This window comes from Mustelus asterias, unplaced genomic scaffold (genome assembly GCF_964213995.1).
Source record: "Mustelus asterias unplaced genomic scaffold, sMusAst1.hap1.1 HAP1_SCAFFOLD_779, whole genome shotgun sequence".
Classification (NCBI taxonomy): Eukaryota; Metazoa; Chordata; class Chondrichthyes; order Carcharhiniformes; family Triakidae; genus Mustelus; species Mustelus asterias.
The window spans coordinates 88687-115959 of record NW_027590726.1 but is presented as its reverse complement, the minus strand read 5'-3'; the positions used below and the strand labels follow the sequence as shown (position 1 = coordinate 115959).

The 27273-nt window shown below is 47.9% G+C and overlaps 1 protein-coding gene across 1 annotated transcript in view; it reads right to left on the bottom strand.

Annotated features, from left to right (window-relative positions):
• The window catches only part of LOC144487409 (uncharacterized), a gene marked incomplete at its 5' end in the record, with an annotated part of 137585 nt that overhangs the window by 46173 nt on the left and 64139 nt on the right, over positions 1-27273 (bottom strand). The gene's annotated exons all lie outside the window — the stretch shown is intronic.

Here is a 27273-nt window from a genome sequence, read left to right as displayed (position 1 = left end):
ATCACACAAGCTGTAAGCTGTATCTCAGTCACAGAGGGGAAGCTATGTGAAAAGCACAGGTCTTAATTAAAGCAGACCCAGATAAGAGTCATGAACCATTGAATTGATGTGCAGCTTCAGCTCATGTTTGCCCATTAGAACAAGGAACAATGGAAAAGAAGGTTTATAGACCATTGGCCAGAGATATAGCTATCATTTCTTGATGATATAACATGCACAAGTTTTAATTGGACACTACACTCTTACGTATGCATGATGTAACCTTAATCAATAACTGCAAGTGGATAGAGATAGCTCCTGTACTTTTATTGGTATTTGCTCATTATTTGTCATTGAATTTGAAACTATAATTGCTTGTGTATTTCTGAATTCTGCACCCTGACTGGTCTGAGAGACTTATTCAGAGTCCTAAAGCACTGGAGTTTCTCAATAGATCATCTTGAAACCACTCCGTGACTTTGTCTGGCTACCTAAGGGGAAATGATAGTTTTAAATATCACAAGAAAAACATAACAGATTGGCAATGGAATGGGGCTTGCTCTGGCCAGAAAAAACTGTGACAACATCTTGGTCCGGTGAGTATGTTCTATATTAACAGCTGGATGCTGTTGTTAACCAATTGTAGTCAATATAAAGAGTGAAATCTGAAGCCAAAGTAAACTGGACCAGACAAAGGGAGTGAAATGGTGAAAGAAAAGGGGGACACCCTAGGGATTTTGTCAAAAGAACCGTGAGGGCGGAATGGTTAACAAGACCATGGGCCACGGCAAAATCCAAGAAGGTGAATGTCAACAAGGAGACGGCTGAAAAGGCAGAACTGGAATTTATTACTGACGAGGGAGGAGAAGCCATAAAAATGCTGGGAGCTTTTTTAAAAAAAATCTGAGAAAGACAAGCTCTCTCTTAAATCAAGATTCCTAATGCAGTGCAGGTCGCCACAGCTGCAGAAAAATGTAACCAATATCTGTCCAGAGCAAGGGTGAGTTGGAAACTTGAATTACAGTTATAAAAGTAAGGAAAAGTAAGAGTGCAGAAAAGATTTACTAGGATGCTATCGGGACTTGATGGATTGAGTTATAAGGAGAGGCTGGATAGACTGTGACTTTTTTCTCTGGAGCGTAGGAGGCTGAGGGGTGACCTTATAGAGGTCTATAAAATAATGAGGGGCACAGATAAGGTAGATAGTCAATATCTTTTCCCAAAGGTAGGGGAGTCTAAAACTAGAGGGCATAGGTTTAAGGTGAGAGGGGAGAGATACAAAAGTGTCCAGAGGGGCAGTTTTTTCACACAGAGGGTGGTGAGTGTCTGGAACAAGCTGCCAGAGGTAGTAGTAGAGGCGGGTACAATTTTATCTTTTAAAAAGCATTTAGATAGTTACATGGGTACGATGGGTATAGAGGGATATGGGCCAAATGTGGGCAATTGGGATTAGCTTAGGGGTTTAAAAAAAAGGCGGCATGGACAGGTTGGGCCGAATGGCCTGTTTCCATGCTGTAAACCTCTTTGACTCTATGACACTATGACTTCTGGTTGGTTTACCTGGACATTTGTAAATTTGATAACTTTGGTTTTGAACTCAAGGTTTTTCCATCGAGGGAGATAACATTATGGGTTTTTAATTACAAGAATTTAGAAGGTTAAAAACAGAACCACAAGAATGCTTCTGTAATTCATTGTTGCTTAAAAGTGTGTGCTAAGTTTCTCTGCTTGTGTATAGAACAGTACAGCACAGAACAGGCCCTTCGGTCCACAATATTGTGCCGAGCTTTATCTGAAACCAAGATCAAGCTATCCCACTCCCCATCATCCTGGTGTGCTCCATGTGCCTATCCAATAACCGCTGAAATGTTCCTAAAGTGTCTGACTCCACTATCACTGCAGGCAGTCCATTCCACACCCCAACCACTCTCTGCGTAAAGAACCTACCTCGGACATCCTTCCTATATCTCCCACCATGAACCCTATAGTTATGCCCCCTTGTAATAGCTCCATCCACCCGAGGAAATAGTCTTTGAACATTCACTCCATCTATCCCCTTCATCATTTTATAAACCTCTATAAAGTCTCCCCTCAACCTCCTCCGCTCCAGAGAGAACAGCCCTAGCTCCCTCAAACTTTCCTCATAATACCTACCCTCCAAACCAGGCAGCATCCTGGTAAATCTCCTCTGCACTCTTTCCAGCGCTTCCACATCCTTCTTATAGTGAGGTGACCAGAACTGCACACAATATTCCAAATGTGGTCTCACCAAGGTCCTGTACAGTTGCAGCATAACCCCACGGCTCTTAAACTCCAACCCCCTGTTAATAAAAGCTAACACACTATAGGCCTTCTTCACAGCTCTATCCACTTGAGTGGCAACCTTCAGAGGTCTGTGGATATGGACCCAAGGTCTCTCTGTTCCTCCACAGTCTTCAGAACTCTACCTTTGACCCTGTTATCCACATTTAAATTTGTCCTACCAAAATGAATCACCTCACATTTATCAGGGTTAAACTCCATCTGCCATTTTTCAGCCCAGCTCTGCATCCTATCTATGTCTCTTTGCAGTCTACAACAGCCCTCCATCTCATCCACAACACCACCAATCTTGGTGTCATCAGCAAATTTACTGATCCACCCTTCAGCCCCTCCTCTGGGTCATTAATAAAAATGACAAATAGCAGAGGACCAAGCACTGATCCCTATGGCACTCCGCTAGCAACCTGCCTCCAGTCCGAAAATTTTCCATCCACCACCACCCTCTGTCTTCGATCAGATAGCCAGTTACCTATCCAATCGGCCAACTTTCCCTTTATCCCACACCTTATCAAACGCCTTACTAAAATCCATGTATATGACATCAACAGCTCCTACCTTCATCAACACACTTAGTTACCTCCTCAAAAAATTCTATCAAATTTGTGAGGCATGACTTCCCTTCATGAATCCGTGCTGACTATCCCGGATTAATCCGCATCTTTCTAAATGGTCGTAAATCCCATCCCTCAGGACCTTTTCCACCAACTTACCAACCACCGAAGTAAGACTAACCGGCCTATAATTACCAGGGTCATTTCTATTCCCTTTCTTAAACAGAGGAACAACACTCGCCACTCTCCAGTCCTCTGGCACCATCCCCGTGGACAGTGAGGACCCAAAGATCAAAGCCAAAGGCTCTGCAATCTCTTCCCTTGCCTCCCAAAGAATCCTAGGATATATTTCATCAGGCCCAGGGGACTTATCGACCTTCAGTTTATTCAAAACTGCTAATACATCCTCCCTCTGAACATCTACTTCCTCCAGCCTATTAGCCTGTAACACCTTCTCTTCCTGGATGGGTTATATGTTTCAAGCTTTAATGTTTTCCGTATAATTTTGTGACCATATTTTGTGATTTAAGTCAGATTTTTAAAAAAGGAAGTGTAATTGATTAAGTTTATTTTCATAGGTTATGAACCTGAATTCATGTTTCATAGAATCCCTACAGTACAGAAGGAGGCCATTCGGCTCATCGAATCTGCACCGACCACAATCCCACCCAAGCCCCACTCCCGCAACTCCACATATCCACCCTGCCAATTCCCCCCGACACTAGGGTCAATTTAGCATGGCTAATCAATCTAACCTGCACATCTTTGGACTGTGGGAGGAAACCGGAGCACCCGGAGGAAACCCACGCAGACACGGGGAGAACGTGCAGACTCCACACAGACAGTGACCCGAGCCGGAAATTGAACCCAGGTCCCTGGCGCTGGGCGACAGCAGTGCTAACCCACTGTGCCACCGTGCCACCCGTTTCAATGGCCACAAGCATGATTCCAGGATATTTTGAGAAACATCTGGGAATTTAAAACCGGATATAAATTCACTTATGTGAGAACAAGATTTTTAAAATTGTAATCGTTGATTAAAATTTGGGATAGTTGAAATGATCATGACAAACCCTGTGTTGGATTGATCTTGGGTTAGAACCCCTTGTCAGATCGGAAGATTTATTCCTGACACAACTGGCATCACAAAAAGGAAAATTCATGGAATAGATCATAGAATCCCTACAGTGCAGAAGGAGGTCATTTTGCCCATTGAGCCTGCAGTGACCACAATCTCATCCGGGTCCTATTCCCACAACCCCACATATTCACCCTGCTAATCCCCCTGACACTAGGGTCAGTTTAGCATGGCCAATCAACCGAACCCCACACGTCTTTGGACTGTGGGAGGAAACCGGAACACCCAGAGGAGACCCAGACAGGCATGGGGAGAATGTGCAAACTGCACACAGACAGTGACCTAAGCTGGGAATCGAACCCAGGTTCCTGGTGCTGTGAGGCAGCAGGGCTAATCACTGTGTCACCGTGCCATCCAAAAGGACATTTTTTTTCTCACTGCAGCAGGAAACTCTAAAGTTTTTGATAAAATTAATAGGAAAGGCTATTTCATTTTTAAAAATGTTTTCGTGGCATATGGACATCACTGGCTGGCCAGGGTTTAATGCCCATCCTGAGTTTTGGGGGCAGTTGAGAGTCAATTCTAGAATGAGATACTGTGGAACAAAAAGGAGAGATTGAAACCACTCTGCGACTTTGTCTGGCTACTTGAGGGGGACAGTAGTTTTAAATACAACAAGAAAGATATTGTGACAACCCCACAAAATGGATCAACGGGCATACATCATTGAGAATGAATATTACTTACTCAGGTAGCCTAGAATCAGCAACAAAGTCTTCATCGTACTGAGCAATATTCTGCAATGGAAAATAGACAATAAGTATTGGTGAGAATTCCAGAGATATGAAAATCAGAGAGAGTTTTAAATTGTGAGTAGCATTGTCGACATTGAGTTAAGTCTCCCTCTCTCTGGGAGTGGGATTGTAGACATTGTGTTTATCTATCTATATAGAGTGAAGTCTCTCTCTCTGAGAGTGGGGTAGTAGACATTGAAGTTATCTATCTATATTGAGTGAAATCTCCCTCTCTGGGAGTAGGTCTGCTATATATATAGACGTTCACGAGGGGTCATAGGTTCAAGGTGAGCGGGGGGGGAGGTTTAACACGGATATCAGAAGGATGTATTTTACACAGAGGGTGGTGGGGGCCTGGAATGCGCTGCCAGGCAAGGTGGTGGAGGCAGACACACTGGGAATGTTTAACACTTATCTAGATAGCCATATGAACGGAGTGGGAATGGAGGGATACAAAAGAATGGTCTAGTTTGGACCAGGGAGCGGCACGGGCTTGGAGGGCCGAAGGGCCTGTTCCTGTGCTGTATTGTTCTTTGTTCTTTGTACTGCACTGCAATGTTCCATGTTCATTCTCTGGGGGGGGGGGGGGGGGAAGGGAGGCCAGATCATTCTCTGGGGGGAGTGGGGGAGAGAGGAGGGACGCGGGTAAGCTGTATCTCTGGTGGGGGGAGGGGTGGGGGGGCAGGGGGGTCTGCTGCCACTCTGCAGGCGATCAGTGGGGGGGAAGGGGGCAGGGGGTCACGATTGGTCTGGGTCGCGGGGGGCGGGTGGGTGGATAAGGGGGACAGTGATATCTGGGAGGCCATTGCTCCCGCTTTTCGCTCCCGGGCCGCTTTCACCGCATTCTGCGGCTTGGGAGCGATCTGACACGGGCGCGTGTTTCCAAATTTTTTTCTCACTGCACATGTGTAGTTCAGCGCTCTGATCGTTACCCGCAATTTTTTTTTCACGCTAAGTGCGAATGGGGGCGCCTGAAAGCAGTTTTCCAAGTCGGATCTGAATTGTGCCCAGATTCAGCACTTAGAATGAAAATGGTTTGAGTTTATCTATCTATATTGAGTGAAGTCTCTCTCTCTCTGGGAGTGGGATTGTAGACATTGAGTTTATCTATCTATATTGAGTGAAGTCTCTCTCTCTCTGGGAGTGGGTAGTAGACATTGAGTTTATCTATCTATATTGAGTGAAGTCTCTCTCTCTCTGGGAGTGGGTAGTAGACATTGAGTTTATCTATCTATATTGAGTGAAGTCTCTCTCTCTCTGGGAGTGGGGTAGGAGACATTGAGTTATTTATCTATATTGAGTGAAGTCTCTCTCTCTCTGGGAGTGGGTAGTAGACATTGAGTTTATCTATCTATATTGAGTGAAGTCTCTCTGGGAGTCGGGTAGGAGACATTGAGTTTACCTATCTATTTTGAGTGAAGTCTCTCTAGGAGTGGGGTAGTAGACATTGAGTTATTTATCTATATTGAGTGAGGTCTCTCTCTCTGGGAGTGGGATTGTCGACATTGAGTTTATCGATCTATATTGAGTGAAGTCTCTCTCTTTCTCTCTCTCGGGAGTAGGGTAGTAGGCATTGTGTTTATCTATCTATATTGAGTGAAGTCTCTCTTTGAGAGTGGGATAGTTGGCATTGAGTTGTCTATCTATACTGAGTGAAGTCTCTCCCAAGGAAAGAAATTGTAGACGTTGACTTTATCTATTTATATTGAGTGAAATCAGGGATTGTGATCATCTCTTTCTTTTTCTCAAAGCAATATGACAAATCATTGAGCTTCTCTTCATTTTATACCTTTTGATCCCAAGATGTCCATGTTTGTTGGTTCAATCTCCCGCTTTAATCCCCTGCTCCTCTTCCCTCCAATTCACCTCCACTGATTACACCATGCTTGCTCATACCTGCTTTATATATCCTCCAACTCCATCTCAAGTCTCCTTACTCTCTTGCATATCTTCAAACCCACAATATTTTTTACCCATTGGGGGATCATCGGGGGAAAGTGGTTGAAGGAGTTCCGAGCTGATTATCAGCCTGTTGAATTGCGTTAAATGCACCTTCTGTGGCCAAATTGTCCAGCCATTGGACTCGACCCCTAAGCTTCTGGTCCAGAGATAGGGACACTATCACTGTGCCAGATGGTCTCTCACAGTCCCTTTACTAACTCTGATCATTATTAAGCTATGTATTGAGGCAAAAACACATGCATAAACCTGAGTCCATAGCTAAAAACTCCTCAGCATATTCTAAACTTCAATTCATAGCTGACTGCTTACCAGAATCTCATGAGGTGCTGATGTGTGATCTCCTCAGGCTTCAGTAAAGTCTGTGACAAACTGTGAGTACTTATAGCAGAAATGGATTTGATCAGAATTATGATTTGTTTCCTGGAGGATGAGACTCACCCAGCAATATGCCTGAAGGTGTATATTGTGCTATGTGTTGTGTAATTTGATCCAATCATTGTCACTCTTAGTCCCGGATTCTGACATGTACAGTGACATTTTCACAATTTCCCAAGAATGTTCACACTCACTTTAAAAGTCAACAACAAATCAACATTTGATGGAAACCAGTTTGCAATTGGTACCTGATGTTTTGTTAACTCCTGGGGATCGGAAAATTCCATTGGTGGGAATGGTTGGAGAATTTGCCCACTGATTCTAGCATGAAGTTTCAACCCTTTATAGGTAAGACACAATTAAACTGAACATATAAGATGATCAGAGGATTAGATAGGGTGGATAGTGAGAGCCTTTTTCCTCGGATGGTGATGGCTAGCACGAGGGGACATAGCTTTAAATTGAGGGGTGAGAGATATAGGACAGATGTTTGAGGTAGGTTCTTTACTCAGAGAGTAGTAAGGGCGTGGAATGCCCTGCCTGCAGCAGTAGTGGACTCATCAACATTAAGAGCATTCAAATGGTTATTGGATAAACATATGGATGATATTGGAATAGTGTAGATTAGAGGGGCTTTAGATTGGTTCCACTGGTCGGCGCAACATCGAGGGCCGAAGGGCCTGTACTGCGCTGTAATGTTCTATGTTCTATTACATAAATCATCGAAAGAAACACTTCCTTTACAAAATTTACATCCACCCAATTCATCGCCAGGAAATGTTGTTTCTTGCATTTCATCCAATGTCTCATTTTTCATCTTGATGATCTCTGTGGGTGGTGAACTGCTGAGTGAGACATTCAGCTGGGTCGTGGAGAAGGGGAGGATTTACCGAGCACAAAATGAACATCCAATAACAGGCAAATGAGTGAGATAAAAGAACAGATCAGAGGAAGACCAAAGAAGGTGACAACAGTTGACATCATTTCACTTTATTGCTGAAAGCACGAGCCACCAATGCAGTCCAGCCTCTCCTAGAAGTCTCCAGATCAGGACAGCCAGACACGTCACAAATACAGAACTCACCCTCTAACTGTGGGCAGGATTTCTGAGTCACTACAAAATCTCAGTCCCAATTGCACCTCAAACTAAGATCCAGGACAGATCAGTTCCCCATATCAAAACAAAGGCCAATCCCCATATTTGTATTGATGAGTTAGTAAGGTTCAGGTATCACAGAATCATAGAACTCCCACAATGCAGAAGGAGGCCATTTAGCCCATTGAGCCTGCATCACCAACAATCCCACCCAGGCCCTATGCCCGTAACCCCATGTATTTACCATGCTGATTCCCCCCTGTCACTAAGGGCCCTATTTTACCATTTTCATTCTCAGTGCTGGGCGGACTTGAAACTGGGAGTGTTTCATATCCGACTTTTAGACCCGTTCTCAGGCGTTCCCGTATGCACTCTGCCTGAAAAAATAGCAGCGAATCTGAATAGTGCTGCACAAACCTGTGGGTGGGGCTTAATGCGCCTGAAATCCTGCAGCTCCGATTGGCGCCTCCATGATAGAACAATGCTCCCCTGTCACATCGCTTCCGGGCCGGATAATGCCTCCCCACTTCCCCCAAAAGTCATTGCCCCACCCCCACAACATTACTGACCCTCTTATCCTCTCATCCACCCACCACCCAGACCGATCGCCGGCCCCTCCCCTCTCCCTCCCCACTAATCACACGTAGAGTGGCAGCGGACCCCCCATTCCCCGCAGCCCCCTCTCCCCCCCCCACTGATCACACACAGAGTGGCAGCAGACCCCTCCTTCCCCCCCGCCCCTCCTGCCCCCGACCCCCTACACCCCTTTGACCCCCCTCCCCACCGATCTGAGTCAGAGAGCCATCTGACTCGCCTCCCTCCCCCCCCACCAACGATCTGAAGCAGAGAACCGCCGGACACTCGGAATAACCTCCTCAGAAGCTGGAGCGACCAAATCAAACCTTTGTGGACCATGTCTGTTTCGTGACAAATCTGGACGGGTGAACGCAGTGGTAAAGGGGGAAGTGCGGTTAAGTTTGGGCGTGCAACCCATTAAGTCAATTTAAATGCATGCCCGACTTTACCAAGTTTTGGCACCCAAAAACAGGCACAACTTGATGGTAAAATCAGGCCCTAAGAGTCAATTTACTATGGCCAATCAACCTAACCTACATATCTTTGGAGTGTGGGAGGAAACCGGAGCACTCCGAGGAAACTCACACTGACACAGGGAGAGAAGTGCAAACTACATACAGACTGTCACCTGAGGCTGAAATTGAAACCAGGTCCCTGCCATTGTAATGCAGCAGTGCTAACCATTGTGCTATGTTGGGATCAATCGTTAAAGGAAGTAATAGCAGAATACTTGGAAAGCCATAATCTAATCAAGCAGAGGTGGCGAGGACAGCACCTTTCGTACCAAAGCACAGTATTCACACAATCCCACTTTCATTTCAATTTGTGCATCAACATTCTTGCTGTTTCCTTCATTCACACCACCCCCAGGCACCCTTGGTGCACCTGTTCCAGCACCTTTCCTCTTAATAATGAGGAGTAACGACTCTCATATCCCATATTAAACATCTATCCAATACCGACAACTCCTATCTTCGGGACATATACGGCCAAACCTCGGGGTGGTTTCTATTACTCGACCTCCCTCTCAGGACAAGATCCGTTACTTGGCTCAAGATCGGATCATTCTGGGTGGCATTCCGATCCTGGTTAGAAACATAGAAACATAGAAAACCTACAGCACAATACAGGCCCTTCAGCCCACAAAGTTGTGCCGAACATGTCCCGACCTTAGCGATTACTAGGCTTACCTATAACCCTCTATCTTACTAAGTTCCATGTACTTATCTAAAAGTCTCTTAAAAGACCCTATCGAATCCGCCTCCATCGCCATTGCTGGCAGCCCATTCCATGCACCCACCACTCTCTGAGTGAAAAAATTACCCCTGACATCTCCTCTGTACCTACTCTCCAGCACCTTAAACCTGTATCCTCTTGTGGCAACCATTTCAGCCCTAGGAAAAAGCCTCTGACTGTCCACTCGATCAATACCTCTCAACATCTTATACACCTCTATCAGGTCACCCCTCATCCTTCGTCTCTCCAAGGAGAAAAGGCCGAGCGCACTCAACCTATCCTCATAAGGCATGCTCCTCAGCCCAGGCAACATCCTTGTAAATCTCCTCTGCACCCTTTCTATGGATTCCACATCCTTCCTGTAATGAGGCGACCAGAACTGAGCACAGTACTCCAAGTGTGGTCTGATCAGGGTCCTATAGAGCTGCAACATTATCTCACGACTCCTAAACTCAATTCCTCGATTGATGAAGGCCAGTTCACCATACGCCTTCTTAACCACAGCCTCAACCTGCACAGCTGCTTTGAGCGTCCTATGAACTCGGACCCCAAGATCCTTCTGATCTTCCACACTGCCAAGAGTCCTACCAATAATATTATATTCCGCCATCCTATTTGACCTGCCAAAATGAACCACCTCACACTTATCTGCGTTGAACTCCATCTGCCACTTCTCCGCCCAGTCTTGCATCCTATCAATGTCTCGCTGCAACTTCTGACATCCCTCCACACTATCCACAACACCTCCAACCTTTGTGTCATCAGCAAACTTACCAACCCATCCCTCCACTTCCTCATCCAGGTCATTTATAAAAATCACAAAGAGTAAGGGTCCCAGAACAGATCCCTGGGCACTCCACTCCACTCCATGCAGAATATCATCCATCTATAACCACTCTTTGCCTTCTGTGGGCAAGCCAGTTCTGGATCCACAAAGCAATGTCCCCTTGGATCCCATGCCCCCTCACTTCCTCAATACGCCTTGCATGGGGCACCTTATCAAATGCCTTGCTGAAGTCTATGTATACTACATCTACTGCTCTTCCTTCATCAATGTGTTTAGTCGCATCCTCAAAAAATTCAATCAAGCTCGTAAGGCATGATCTGCCTTTGACAAAGCCATGCTGACTATTCTTAATCATATTATACCTCTCCAAATATTCATAAATCCTGCCTCTCAGGATCTGCTCCATCAACTTACCAACCACTGAGGTTAGACTCACTGGTCTATAATTTCCAGGGCTATCTCTACTCCCTTTCTTGAATAAAGGAAAAACATCCGCAATCCTCCAATCCTCCAGAACCTCTCCCATCTCCATTGATGATGCAAAGATCATTGCCAGAGGCTCAGCAATCTCCTCCCTCACCTCCCACAGTAGCCTGGGGTACATCTCATCCAGTCCCGGCGACTGATCTAACTTGATGCTTTTCGAAAGCTCCAACACATCCTCTTTCTTAATATCTACACGCTCAAGCTTTTCAGTCCGCTGCAAGTCTGCACTACAACCATCAAGATCCTTTTCCATAGTGAATACTGAAGTAAAGTATTCATTAAGTACCTCTGCTATTTCTTCCGGTTCCATACAAACTTTCCCACCGTCACACTTGATAGGTCCTATTCTTTCACGTCTTATCCTCTTGCTCTTCACATACTTGTAGAATGCCTTGGGGTTTTCCTTAATCCTGCCTGCCAAGGCCTTCTCATGACCCCTTCTGGCTCTCCTAATTTCCTTCTTAAGTTCCTTCCTATTAGCCGTATACTTTTCTAGGTCTCTAACATTACCTAGCTCCCTGAACCTTTTGTAAGCTTTTCTTTTCTTCTTGACTAGATTCATTACAATCTTTGTACACCATGGTTCCTGTAACCTACCATAACTTCCCTGTCTCATTGGAACGTTGCTATGCAGAACTCCAGACACTAATGGTTAGTGGAACTTTATCTCTCTGTGTGAAGTACATTGATGTGGTGGTGCGCAAACAAATTGATGACCAAATAAACCTGTTGGATTTTAACCTGGTGTTGTTAAACTTCTTACTGTGAAGTACATTGGCCAGGATTCTCCCAAAAAGATTCTAAGTGCCATATTTGCGTAAAAGCTGGAGTAAAACCCGCTGTTTTTTTTAGCGGGAATTACATATGAATGCTCTGAGCACTGCAGAATGCACGAGCGGGATTGACGATGAAAATCAGTGGGCAGAGCCTATTCCCGCTAGAGAGGCCAGCAGCATCGTACAGAGTGGGCCACCGCGCAAGCACCGATCCATCAGAGCGGACACGGCGCAAGCGCGATAGCCCCGCACTGCTGGCTTCCTGATCACTGGCCAGCACAGCAAACCCGCATTGCTGCCCCTGCAACCACCCCCCCGCACCCCCCCCCCCGAACACTTCCCGCCCTCCCCCCGACCCCCCCCCCCCGACCCCCCTCCCCCCGATTGCTGGCCTCCTGGACGTCTCTGGGCCAGTCCCGACACCACCCCACTCTGGCAGTCCCAACCCCCACCCCCCCTCCCCCCAGCTGTCCTGACCACCCAGCCCACAGGACCCGCCCCCCCCTCCCCCCCGCCCCCCACATCCCAGTGGCCAGCCCCGATCGGCCCCTTCCCTCCCTCTGCCACAGATCCCTATGCAGAGTGGCAGCAAGATCACCCCCAACATAGACGAAGTGCTAGCGGAGTGCCACAGGGATCAATGCTTGGTCCTCTGCTCTTTGTGATTTTTATTAATGACTTAGAGGATGGGGCTGAAGTTTGGATCAGTAAATTTGCTGATGACATCAAGATTGGTGGAGTAGTGGATGAGGTGGAGGGCTGTTGTAGGCTGCAAAGAGACATAGATAGGATGCAAAGCTGGGCTGAAAAATGGCAAATGGAGTTTAACCCTGATAAATGTGAGGTGATTCATTTTGGGAGGACGAATTTAAATGTGGATTACAGGGTCAAAGGTAGGATTCTGAAGACTGTGGAGGAACAGAGAGATCTTGGGGTCCATATCCACAGATCTCTAAAGGTTGCCACTCAAGTGGATAGAGCTGTGAAGAAGGCCTATAGTGTGTTAGCTTTTATTATCAGGGGTTTGGAGTTTAAGAGCCGTGGGGTTATGCTGCAACTGTACAGGACCTTGGTGAGACCACATTTGGAATATTGTGTGCAGTTCTGGTCACCTCACTATAAGAAGGATGTAGAAGCGCTGGAAAGAGTGCAGAGGAGATTTACCAGGATGCTGCCTGGTTTGGAGGGTAGGTCTTATGAGGAAAGGTTGAGGGAGCTAGGGCTGTTCTCTCTGGAGCGGAGGAGGCTGAGGGGAGACTTAATAGAGGTGTATAAAATGATGAAGGGGATAGATAGAGTGAACGTTCAAAGACTATTTCCTCGGATGGATGGAGATATTACAAGGGGGCATAACTATAGGGTTCATGGTGGGAGATACAGGAAGGATATCAGAGGTAGGTTCTTTACGCAGAGAGTGGTTAGGACTGCCTGCAGTGATAGTGGAGTCAGACACTTTAGGAACATTTAAGCGGTTATTGGATAGGCACATGGAGCACACCAGGATGATAGGGAGTGGGATAGCTTGATCTTGGTTTCAGATAAAGCTCGGCACAACATCGTGGGCTGAAGGGCCTGTTCTGTGCTGTACTGTTCTATGTTCTATGTTCTTTCCCCTATTCTCTCTTCCCAGCTCCCCACAGTTTCTTTCTTTCCCTCCTCCCCCTCTCTCCCCCTCTCCAGTCTCTAACTCCTCCTAATCTCTCTCATCCCAGCAACTGATCTCTCCCTCCCCCTACCCATACCCCCATCTCTCTCTCCTCCCAATCTCTCTCTTCCCCCCACCGTCTCTCCCCCTGTCTCTCCTCCATCTCCTCCCAGTCTCTCTTTACTCCTCCCCCAGCCTCTTTCTTTCTCACCCCAACCACACACTCTCTCCCCCAATCTCTCTCCTCTGAGTCTCGATTCCCCTCCCTCCGGCTCTCCCTTGTCCTGCCCCCAGTCTCTCTCTCCCACTCCCCCAGTCTCTCTCACCTTCCCCATCGTCTCTCTCCCATCCACCCATTACCTTCTTCCCCTTTACCCAGTCTCTCTCTCTTTTTCCCCCTCCCCACACTCTCTCTCTCTCCCCCACAATCTCTCTCTCTCCCACCAGCCTCTCTCCCCATCTCCAGACTCTCTCCTCCCTCCCATTCTCTGCATTTCCCCCACAGTCTCACTCTCTCTCTCACCCCCAATCTTTCTCCACCAGTCTCTCTCTCCCCTCAGTGTCTCCCCCAACCACCCATCACCCGTTCCCCTTCCCCCAATCTGTATTTTTCCCCCTCCCCCAGTCTCTCACAATCTCGCTCTCTCTCTCCCACCTGCCTCTCTCCCCATCTTCCAGTTCCTCTCCTCACTTGCAGTCTCTCTCCCTCACCCCAGTCTCTCTCCCCCCACCCCAGCTTGTTCTCTCCCCGTTCCCCCGGTCTCTTTCATTCCCCCCTTCCTCCAGTCTCTCTCTCTCCCTAGTATCTCTCCCTCTCCCCCTCCCCCTGTCTCTTTCTCTCCCTCTCCCCCAGTCTCTCACTCTTTCCCCCAGCCTCTCTCTTTCCCTGCCCCAGCCTCTTTCTCTCCTTCTCCCCCAGTCTCTCACTCTTTCCCCCAACCTCTCTCTTTCCCTGCCCCAGCCTCTTTCTCTCCCACTGCCCTCCCATGTCTGGTATTTCTGGACCTCACGACTCGCTGTGGGCTTCTCTTGGTCTCTCACTGCTCCCCACCTGATGTATTGTGAACTGAATCCAGATGAGTGAGTAAGTGAGTGAGGGTGTGTGGGTGAGCAAGTGAGTTGTGGGTGAGTGAGTGATTGCTCTACACCCGAGCTATGACTGTAACACTACATTCTACATTCTCTCGTTTCCTTCTCTATGAATGGTATGCTCTGTCTGTATAGCGCGCAAGAAACAATACTTTTCATTGTATGCTAATGCATGTAACAATAATAAATCAAATCAAAATCAAATCAAACAATTCGAATACTGTGGATGAATGAGTGAGAATGTGTGTTGGTGAGCATGGGTGAGTGACTGAGTTAGGGTAGGTGAGTGTGTGAGGGTGGGTGTAGATGGGTGAATCAGGTAGGTCTGTTTAGCTCAGTTTGCGAACTGGTTTGTGATGCACAGCGACGCCAAAAGCGTGTGTTCAATTCCTGCACCATCTGAGGTTATTCAGCCTTCTCAACCTTGCCCCTCGCCTGAGGTGTGGTGACCCTCAGGTTAAACTGCTAACAGTCAGCTCTCCCCCTCAAAGCCAAGAGCAACCTCTGGTCATCGGGGACTGTGGCAACTTTAGATGGTGGATGAGTGAGGATGTGGATGTGGGTGAGGATGAGGGTGTGTGAGTGAGGGTGAGTGTGGGTAGAGTGAGTGAGTGAGTGTGGGTGAGTGAGTGAGGGTGTGAGGGTGACACAATGGTTAGCACTGCTAACTCACAGCGCGAGGGACCTGGATTCGATTCCCGGCCTTGGGTTGACTGTCTGTGTGGAGTCTGCACGTTCTCCCCATGTCTGCGTGGGTTTCCTCCGGGTGCTCCGGTTTCCTCCCACACTCCAAAGATGTGCGGGGTTAGGTGGATTGGCCATGCTAAATTGCCCCTTAGTGTCAGGGGGATTAGCTAAGGTAAATGCATGGGGTTATGGGGATAGGACCTGGGTGGGATTGTGGTCAGTGCAGACTCGATGGGCTGAATGGCCTCCTTCTGCACTGTAGGATTCTATGATTCTATGAGTGAGGGTGAGTGAGTGAGGCTGTGGATGAGTGATTGGGGTTGGGTGAGTGAGTGAGTGATGCTGTGTCAGTGAGTGAGTGAGGGTGTCGGTGAGCGAGTGAGGGTGAATGAGGGTCTGAGGGTGAGTGTGAGAGGGTGAGTGAGTTAGTGTCTGAGGGTGAGAGTCTGAGGGTGAGTGTGAGAGAGTGAGTGAGTGAGTCTCTGAGGGTGAGTGCGTGAGTGAGTGTGAGAGGGTGAGTGAGTGAGTGAGTGAGTGAGTGAGGGTCTGAGGGTGAGTCTCTGAGGGTGAGTGTGTGAGTGAGTGAGGGTCTGAGGGTGAGTGTGACTGAGTGGTTCAGCCTGTGGCCTGCAGCTACTATATTTTGAAACTTTGTGGTGCGCAGTTTATTTTTGCTCTGATATGAAGCTTCTGGAAAATAAAGTAAGTTTGTATTTCCTTGTTCGTTAGACATTGATCTTAACCCAGCTGTGAATCAATAGCAATCGGTAGTGAGCTGTTTTTCGAGGTCTTGCACCTTTTCCTGCTTGTGTTGAGGATAAATATTTTGTTTTTCCACTTTCTCAAGCTGGAATATGAAAATGTATTCACTTGGGTCAAAGGTACTGTTCTACTGCGTTCTGTGAACCAAATTGCTCAGTCAACGTATCTGGTCACCTGAAGCATCGGAAGATGGGACGGCACAGTGGCACAATGCTTAGCGCTGCTGCCTCACAGCGCCAGGGACCCGGGTTCAGTTCCTGGCTTGGGTCACTATCTGTGTGGAATTTGCACATTCTCCCCGTGTCTGCGTGGGTTTCCTCCGGGTGCTCCAGTTTCCTTCCACATTGTGAAAGACGTGCTGGTTAGGCGCATTGACCCAAACTGGCTGTGGCAACTAAAGGAATTTCACAGTAACTTCATTTCAGTCTTAATGTAAGCTTTACTTGTGACGAATAAATAAACTTTACTGTAGATGAAGCTTGATTGATGGACATAACACCTGATTGATGGTAGATGGAAAACACCCCTGAAAGCTGTGGTAACCGAGAATATTACAAACTCTGTTTAACCTTGAGCTTTAGAGGGAGCTTTACTCTGTATCTAACCCTGTGCTTTACCTGTCAAAGAACAAAGAACAATACAGCACAGGAACAGGCCCTTCGGCCCTCCAAGCCCGTGCCGCTCCCTGGTCCAAACTAGACCATTCTTTTGTATCACTCCATTCCCACTCCGTTCATATGGCTATCTAGATAAGTCTTAAACATTCCCAGTGTGTCTGCCTCCACCACCTTGCCTGGCAGCGCATTCCAGGCCCCCACCACCCTCTGTGTAAAATATGTCCGTCTGATATCTGTGTTAAACCTCCCCCCCTTCACCTTGAACCTATGACCCCTCGTGAACGTCACCACCGACCTGGGGAAAAGCTTCCCACCGTTCACCCTATCTATGCCTTTCATAATTTTATACACCTCTATTAAGTCTCCCCTCATCCTCCGTCTTTCCAGGGAGAACAACCCCAGTTTACCCAAGCTTTCCTCATAACTAAGCCCCTCCATACCAGGCAACATCCTGGTAAACCTCCTCTGTACTCTCTCCAAAGCCTCCACGTCCTTCTGGTAGTGTGGCGACCAGAACTGGACGCAGTATTCCAAATGCGGCCGAACTAACGTTCTATACATCTGCAACATCAGACCCCAACTTTTATACTCTATGCCCCGTCCTATAAAGGCAAGCATGCCATAGGCCTTCTTCACCACCTTCTCCACCTGTGATGTCACCTTCAAGGACCTGTGGACTTGCACACCCAGGTCCCTCTGCGTATCTACACCCTTTATGGTTCTGCCATTTATCGTATAGCTCCTCCCTACATTATTTCTACCAAAATGCATCACTTCGCATTCATCAGGATTGAACTCCAACTGCCATTTCTTTGCCCAATTTCCAGCCTATCTATATCCTTCTGTAGCTTCTGACAATGCTCCTCACTATCTGCAAGTCCTGCCAATTTTGTGTCATCCGCAAACTTACTGATCACCCCAGTTACACCTTCTTCCAGATCGTTTATATAAATCACAAACAGCAGAGGTCCCAATACAGAGCCCTGCGGAACACCACTAGTCACAGGCCTCCAGCCGGAAAAAGACCCTTCCACTACCACCCTCTGCTTTCTGTGACCAAGCCAGTTCTCCACCCATCTAGCCACCTCCCCCTTTATCCCATGAGATCCAACCTTTTTCACCAGCCTACCATGAGGGACTTTGTCAAACGCTTTACTAAAGTCCATATAGACGACATCCACGGCCCTTCCCTCATCAACCATTCTGGTCACTTCTTCAAAAAACTCCACCAGGTTAGTGAGGCATGACCTCCCTCTCACAAAACCATGCTGACTATCGTGAATGAGTTTATTCCTTTCTAAATGCGCATATATTTAAGAGAGCGGTAGAGCTATAGTTATTGGGGACTCGTTTGTTAGAGGGATAGATAGGAGGTTCTGTGGCAACAAGAGAGACTCACGGATGGTATGTTGCCTCCCGGATGCCAGGGTCCGTGACATCTCCGACCGTGTCTTCAGGATTCTAAAGGGGGAGGGGGAACAGTCACAAGTCGTGGTGCACGCCGGCACCAAAGACATAGGTAAGAGAGGGGACGGGGATTTAAAACAGGAATTCAGGGAGCTAGGGTGGAAGCTGAGAGCCGGGACAAAACAGGTTGTCATCTCTGGTATGTTGCCGGTCCAACGGGATAGCGAGTTGAGGAACAGGGAGAGAGTGCAGTTAAACACATGGATGCAGGGATGGTGTAGGAGGGAGGGTTTCAGCTATGTGGATAATTGGAACACTTTCTGGGGAAGGTGGGACCTGTACCAACAGGACGGGGTACACCTGAACCAGAAGGGCACCAATATCCTGGGAGGGAAATTTGCTACAGCTCTTCGGGGGGGTTTAAACCAATTTGTCAAGGGGATGGGAAAAGGAGTTGTAGTCCGGAGGTCAGTGAGTGTAGTGAGGTACTGGGAAGGGTATCATGGTCAAAGGTGGGTACCAGCAGACAAGAAGATGGGTTGAAGTGTGTCTACTTCAATGCAAGGAGCATCCAAAATAAGGTAGGTGAACTTGGGGTGTGGATTGGCACTTGGGACTACGATGTTGTGGCCATTACGGAGACATGGGTAGAACAAGGACAGGAATGGTTGTTGGAGGTTCCGGGGTATAGGTGTTTCAGTAAGTGTAGGGTAGCTGGTAAAAGAGGTGGAGGAGTGGCACTGTTAATCAAGGAGAGTGTAACGGCTGCAGAAAGGCATTTCGAAGGGGATCTGCCTACAGAGGTAATATGGGCTGAGGTTAGGAATAGGAAAGGAGCGGTCACGTTGTTAGGAGTTTACTATAGGCCCCCAAATAGTAATAGAGATGTGGAGCAAGAAATTGCTAAGCAGATTATGGATAGGTGTGGGGGTCACAGGGTAGTTGTCATGGGGGACTTTAACTTTCCAAATATTGATTGGAGCCTTCATAGGTCGAATAGTTTGGATGGGGCAGTTTTTGTGCAGTGTGTGCAGGAGGGGTTCCTGACACAATATGTGGATAAGCCGACAAGAGGTGGGGCCACATTGGATTTGGTAATGGGAAATGAACCGGGCCAAGTGTTGGATTTGGTTGTGGGAGAGCACTTTGGAACACTTTCTGGGGAAGGTGGGACCTGTACCAACAGGACGGGGTACACCTGAACCAGAAGGGCATCAATATCCTGGGAGGGAAATTTGCTACAGCTCTTCGGGGGGGTTTAAACCAATTTGTCAGGGGGATGGGAAAAGGAGTTGTAGTCCGGAGGTCAGTGAGTGTAGTGAGGTACTGGGAAGGGTATCATGGTCAAAGGTGGGTACCAGCAGACAAGAAGGTGGGTTGAAGTGTGTCTACTTCAATGCAAGGAGCATCCAAAATAAGGTAGGTGAACTTGGGGCGTGGATTGGCACTTGGGACTACGATGTTGTGGCCATTACGGAGACATGGGTAGAACAAGGACAGGAGTGACCACAATTCGGTGTCTTTTGTTATTGCAATGGAGAGGGAGAGGGCCATGTGGCAGGGCATAGTTTACAATTGGGGGAGAGGTCATTATGATGCAATGAGGCAGGAATTAGGAAGCATAGGATGGGAACAAAAATTGTCAGGGAAAGGCACTAATGAAAAGTGGAACTTTTTCAAGGAACAAATACTGCGTGTCCTTGATAGGTATGTCCCTGCCAGGCAGAGAGGAAATGGCCGAGTGAGGGAACCATGGTTCACAAAAGAGGTGGAATGTCTTGTCAAGAGGAAGAAGGAAGCATGTGTAAGGTTGAGAAAACAAGGTTCAGTTGGCTCGATGGAGGGTTACAAGTTAGCAAGAAATGAGCTGAAAAAGGGGCTTAGGAGAGCTAGGAGGGGGCATGAGAAGTCCTTGGCGGGTCGGATCAAGGAAAACCCCAAGGCTTTTTACTCTTATGTGAGGAATAAAAGAATGACCAGGGTGAGGTTGGGGCCGGTCAAGGACGGCAGTGGGAATTTGTGCATGGAGTCAGAAGAGATAGGAGAGGTGATGAATGAATACTTTTCTTCAGTGTTCACCAAGGAGAGGGCCATGTTTTTGAGGAAGAGAGGGTGTCACAGGCTGATAGGCTGGAGGAAGTAGATGTTCGGAGGGAAGATGTACTAGCAATTTTGAATAAACTGAAAGTTGATAAGTCCCCTGGGCCTGATGAAATATATCCTAGGAACCTTTGGGAGGCAAGGGATGAGATAGCAGAGCCTTTGGCATTGATCTTTGCGTCCTCACTGTCCACGGGGGTGGTGCCAGAGGACTGGAGATTGGCGAATGTGGTTCCTCTGTTTAAGAAAGGGAATAGAAATGACCCTGGTAATTATAGGCCGGTTAGTCTTACTTCGGTGGTCGGTAAGTTGATGGAAAAGGTCCTCAGGGATAGGATTTACGACCATTTAGAAAGATGCAGCTTAATCCGGGATAGTCAGCACGGATTTGTGAAGGGCAAGTCTTGCCTCACAAATTTGATAGAATTTTTTGAGGAGGTAACTAAGTATGTAGATGAAGGTAGTGCAGTTGATGTCATATACATGGATTTTAGTAAGGCGTTTGATAAAGTCTCCCATGGTCGGCTTATGAAGAAAGTAAGGATGTGTGGGATAGAGGGAAGTTTGGCCAATTGGATAGGTAACTGGCTATCTAACAGAAGTAAGAAGTCTCACAACACCAGGTTAAAGTCCAACAGGTTTATTTGGTCGCAAATAGTCCAACGCCGGCATCTCCACATCATATGGGCGGCACGGTAGCACAGTGGTTAGCACTGCTGCTTCACAGCTCCAGGGACCTGGGTTCGATTCCCGGCTTAGGTCACTGTCTGTGTGGAGTTTGCACATTCTCCTCATGTTTGCGTGGGTTTCCTCCGGGTGCTCCGGTTTCCTCCCACATTCCAAAGATGTGCGGGTTAGGTTGATTGGCCATGATTAAATTGCCCTTAGTGTCCTGAGATGCATAGGTTAGAGGGATTAGCGGGTAAATATGTAGGGATATGGGGGTAGGACCTGGGTGGGATTGTGGTCGGTGCAGACTCGATGGGCCGAATGGCCTCTTTCTGTACTGTAGGGTTTCTATGATTTCTATGATCTAACAGAAGACAGAGGGTGGTGGTGGATGGAAAATTTTCGGACTGGAAACCGGTTACCAGCGGAGTGCCACAGGGATCAGTGCTTGGTCCTCTGCTATTTGTCATTTTTATAAATGACTTGGAGGAGGGGGCTGAAGGGTGGATCAGTAAATTTGCTGATGACACCAAGATTGGTGGAGTAGTGGATGAGGTGGAGGGCTGTTGTAGGCTGCAAAGAGATATAGATAAGATGCAGAGCTGGGCTGAAAAATGGCAAATGGAGTTTAACCCTGACAAATGCGAGGTGATTCATTTTGGTAGGACAAATTTAAATGTGGATTACAGGGTCAAAGGTAGGGTTCTGAAGAATGTGGAGGAACAGAGAGATCTTGGGGTTCATATCCATAGATCTCTGAAGGTTGCCACTCAAGTGGATAGAGCCGTGAAGAAGGCCTATAGTGTGTTGGCATTCATTAACAGGGGGATTGAGTTTAAGAGCCGTGGGGTTATGCTGCAACTGTACAGGACCTTGGTGAGACCACATTTGGAATATTGTGTGCAGTTCTGGTCACCTCACTATAAGAAGGATGTGGAGACACTGGAAAGAGTGCAAAGGAGATTTACCAGGATGCTGCCTGGTTTGGAGGGTGGGTCTTATGAGGAAAGAACTGAGAACAGTACAGCACAGGAAACAGGCCCTTCGGCCCTCCAAAGGTTGAGGGAACTTGGGCTTTTCTCTTTGGAGCGGAGGAGGTTGAGAGGAGACTTGATAGAGGTTTATAAGATGATGAGGGGGATAGATAGAGTGAACGTTCATAGACTATTTCGTCGGGTGAATGGAGTGGTAACTCGGGGGCATAACTATAGGGTTCATGGTGGGAGATATAGGAAGGATGTCCGAGGTAGGTTTTTTACTCAGAGAGTGGTTGGGGTGTGGAATGGACTGCCTGCAGGGATAGTGGAGTCAGAAACTTTAGGAACATTTAAGAAGCTATTGGATAGGCACATGGAGTACTTCATAGAATCATAGAAACCCTACAGTGCAGAAGGAGGCCATTCGGCCCATCGAGTCTGCACCGACCACAATCCCAACCAGGCCCTACCCCCACATATTTACCCACTAATCCCTCTAACCTACACATCTCAGGACTCGAAGGGGCAATTTTTAACCTGGCCAATCAACCCAACCCGCACATCTTTGGACTGTGGGAGGAAACCGGAGCACCCAGAGGAAACCCACGCAGACATGAGGAGAATGTGCAAACTCCATACAGACAGTGACCCGAGCTGGGAATCGAACCCAGGACCCTGGAGCTGTGAAGCAGCAGTGCTAACCACTGTGCTACCGTGCCGCCCATACTTCGGGATGATAGGGAGGAAATAGCTTGATCTGGGTTTCAGACAAAGCTCGGCACAACAACGTGGGCCGAAGGGCCTGTTCTGTGCTGTACTGTTCTATGTTCTATGTTCTACATCCTATCTCTAAGAATCTTCTCCAACAACTTCCCCTCCACGGACGTCAAGCTCACCAGCCTATAATTACCTGGGTTATCCTTCCTACCCTTCTTAAATAACGGGACCACATTAGCTATCCTCCAATCCTCTGGGACCTCACCTGCGTCCAGTGACAAGCAAAGATTTGCGTCAGAGGCCCAGCGATTTCATCTCTCGTCTCCCTGAGCAGCCTTGGATAGATTCCATCAGGCCCTGGGGATTTGTCAGTCTTTATATTCTCTAACAAACCTAACACTTCCTCCCTTGTAATGGAGATTTTCTCCAACGGTTCAACACTCCCCTCCGAGACACTCCCAGTCAACACATCCCTCTCCTTTGTGAATACCGACGCAAAGTATTCATTTCGGATCTCCCCTACTTCTTTGGGCTCCAAGCATAATTCCCCACTTTTGTCCCTGAGAGGTCCGATTTTTTCCCTGACAACCCTTTTGTTCCTAACGTAGGAATAAAATGCCTTGGGATTCTCCTTAATCCTGTCTGCCAAGGACATTTCGTGACCCCTTTTTGCCCTTCTAATTCCCCGTTTGAGTTCTTTCCTACTTTCTTTGTACTCCTCCAGAGCTCCCTCCGTTTTTAGCTGCCTGGACCTAACATACGCCTCTCTTTTCTTTTTGACCAGTCCCTCAATTTCCCTGGTTATCCACGGTTCTCGAATCCTACCCTTCCTATCCTTCTTTTTACAGGCACATGCCTGTCCTGCAGCCCTAACAACTGATCCTTAAAAGACTCCCACATGCCAGATGTGGATTTACCCTCAAACAGCCTCTCCCAATCAAGAGCTGCCAATTTCTGCCTCATCCCACTAAAGTTAGCCTTCCCCCAATCCAACACATTACCCTTGGGACACCACTCATCCTTTTCTATCACTACCCTAAAGCTAACAGAATTGTGGTCACTATTTGCCACATGTTCCCCTACCAAAACTTTGAAGACCTGACCGGGCTCATTCCCCAGTACTAGGTCCAGTATAGCCCCCTCTCTCGTCGGGCTATCTACATATTGTTCCAAAGAACCCTCCTGTACGCATTTTACAAATTCCTCCCCATTCAGAGTCCCAGCTCTCAGCGATTTCCAGTCTATACCAGGGAAATTGAAGTCTCCCACTACAACAACCCTATTTTTCCTGCACCCATCCAGTATCTCCTGACATATCCGTTCTTCCACTTCCCTTGGGCTGTTGGGGGACCTGTAGTATACCCTGTCCTGGGCATGTTTGACAGGGACAGTGTGGAGGGAGCTTTACTCTGCACCTAGCCCTGTGATGTAACTGTCCTGGGAGTGTTTGATGGGGTAAGAAGTCTAACAACACCAGGTTAAAGTCCAACAGGTTTATTTGATAGCAAAAGCCACTAGCTTTCGGAACAGGCTGTTCCTTCGTCAGGTGGGTGGGAGTTCTGATCACAAACAGGGCACAAAGACACAAATTCAATTTACATGAATAATGATTGGAATGTGAGTCTTTACAGCTAATCAAGTCTTAAAGGTACAGACAATGTGAGTGGAGGGAGCATTAAGCACAGGTTAAAGAGATGTGTATTGTCTCCAGACAGGTCAGTTAGTGAGATTTTGCACATCCAGGCAAGCTGTGGGGGTTACAGATAGTGTGACATGAACCCAATATCCCGGTTGAGGCCGTCCTCATGTGTGCGGAACCTGGCTATCAGTCTCTGCTCAGTGACTCTGCGCTGTCGTGTGTCGTGAAGGCCGCCTTGGAGACGGCTTACCCGGAGATCAGAGGCTGAATGCCCGTGACCGCTGAAGTGCTCCCCAACAGGAAGAGAACAGTCTTGCCTGGTGATTGTCGAGCGGTGTTCATTCATCCGTTGTCGTAACGTCTGCATGGTTTCCCCAATGTACCATGCCTCGGGACATCCTATCCTGCAGCGAATCAGGTAGACAACGTTGGCCGAGTTGCAAGAGTAGGTGCCGTGTACCTGGTAGATGGTGTTCTGACGTGGGATGATGGCATCTGTGTCGATGATCCGGCACGTCTTGCAGAGGTTGCTGTGGCAGGGTTGTGTGGTGCCGTGGTCACTGTTCTCCTGAAGGCTGGGTAGTTTGCTGCGGACAATGGTCTGTTTGAGGTTGTGCGGTTGTTTGGAGGCAAGAAGTGGGGGTGTGGGGATGGCCTTGGCGAGATGTTCGTCTTCATCAATGACATGTTGAAGGCTCCGGAGGAGATGTCGTAGCTTCTCCGCTCCGGGGAAGTACTGGACGACAAAGGGTACTCTGTCCACCGTGTCCCAAGTGTTTGATGGGGACAGTGTAGAGGGAGCTTTACTCTGTATCTAGCCCTGTGCTGTACCTGGCCTGGGAGTGTCTGATGTGGAGAGGCAGGCGTTGGACTCGGGTAAACACAGTCAGAGTTTTAACAACACCAGGTTAAAGTCCAACAGGTTTATTTGGTAGCAAATGCCATTAGCTTTCGGAGCGCTGCTCCTTCGTCAGATGGAGTGGAAATCTGCTCTCAAACAGGGCACAGAGACACAAAATCAAGTTACAGAATACTGATTAGAATGCGAATCTCCACAGCCAACCAGGTCTTAAAGATACAGACAATGTGAGTGGAGGGAGCATTAAGCACAGGTTAAAAGAGACGTGTATTGTCCCCAGACAGGACAGCCAGTGAGATTCTGCAAGTCCAGGAGGCAAGCTGTGGGGGTTGCTGATAGTGTGACAGAAACCCAACATCCCCGTTTCGGCCGTCCTCATGTGTGCGGAACTTGACTATCAGTTTCTGCTCAGCAACTCTGCGCTGTCGTGTGCCGTGAAGGCCGCCTTGGAGAACGCTTACCCGAAGATCAGAGGCTGAATGCACGTGACCGCTGAAGTGCTCCCCCACAGGAAGAGAACAGTCTTGCCTGGTGATTGTCGAGCGGTGTTCATTCATCCGTTGTCGTAACGTCTGCATGGTTTCCCCAATGTACCATGCCTCGGGACATCCTTTCCTGCAGCGTATCAGGTAGACAACGTTGGCCGAGTTGCAAGAGTAGGTACCGTGTACCTGGTAGACGGTGTTCTCACATGAGATGATGGCATCCATGTCGATGATCCGGCACGTCTTGCAGAGGTTGCTGTGGCAGGGTTGTGTGGTGTCGTGGTCACTGTTTTCCTGAAGGCTGGTTAGTTTGCTGCGGACAATGGTCTGTTTGAGGTTGTGCGGTTGTTTGAAGGCAAGAAGTGGGGGTGTGGGGATGGCCTTGGCGAGATGTTCGTCTTCATCAATGACATGTTGAAGGCTCTGGAGGAGATGCCGTAGCTTCTCCGCTCCGGGGAAGTACTGGACAACGAAGGGTACTCTGTCCACCGGGTCCCGTGTTTGTCTTCTGAGGAGGTCGGTGCGGTTTTTTGCTGTGGCGCGTCGGAACTGTCGATCGATGAGTCGAACGCCATATCCTGTTCTTATGACGGCATCTTTCAGCCTCTGGAGGTGTCTGTTGTGATCCGCCTCATCCAAGCAGATCCTGTGTATACGGAGGGCTTGTCCGTAGGGGATGGCTTCTTGAACGTGTTTAGGGTGGAAGCTGGAGAAGTGGAGCATCATGAGGTTATCCGTGGGCTTGCGGTACAGTGAGGTGCTGAGGTGACCGTCCTTAATGGAGATGCGTGTGTCCAAGAATGCAACCAATTCCGGAGAGTAGTCCATGGTGAGTCTGATGGTGGGATGGAGCTTGTTGATGCCATCATATAGTTGTTTCAGTGATTGCTCACCATGACTCCAAAGGAAGAAAATGTCATCGATGTATCTAGTGTATAGCATCGGTTGAAGGTCCTGTGCGGTGAAGAAGTCTTGTTCGAACCTGTGCATGAAGAAGTTGGCATATTGAGGTGCAAATTTGGTCCCCGTGGCTGTTTCGTGTGTCTGGATGAAGAACTGGTTGTTGAAGGTGAAGACATTGTGGTCCAGAATGAAGCAGATGAGTTGTAAAATTGCATCTGGAAACTGGCAGTTGTCGGCGTTGAGTACTGAGGCTGTTGCAGCAATGCCATCATCGTGAGGGATGCTGGTGTAGAGTGCCGAGACATCCATTGTAACGAGGAGTGCTCCTGGTTCAACTGCTCCATGTGCTTTGGGTTTCTGTAGGAACATAGAACATAGAACATTACAGCGCAGAACAGGCCCTTCGGCCCACGATGTTGCACCGACCAGTTAAAAAAAAAACTGTGACCCTCCAACCTAAACCAATTTCTTTTCGTCCATGAACCTATCTACGGATCTCTTAAACGCCCCCAAACTAGGCGCATTTACTACTGATGCTGGCAGGGCATTCCAATCCCTCACCACCCTCTGGGTAAAGAACCTACCCCTGACATCGGTTCTATAACTACCCCCCCTCAATTTAAAGCCATGCCCCCTCGTGCTGGATTTCTCCATCAGAGGAAAAAGGCTATCACTATCCACCCTATCTAAACCTCTAAT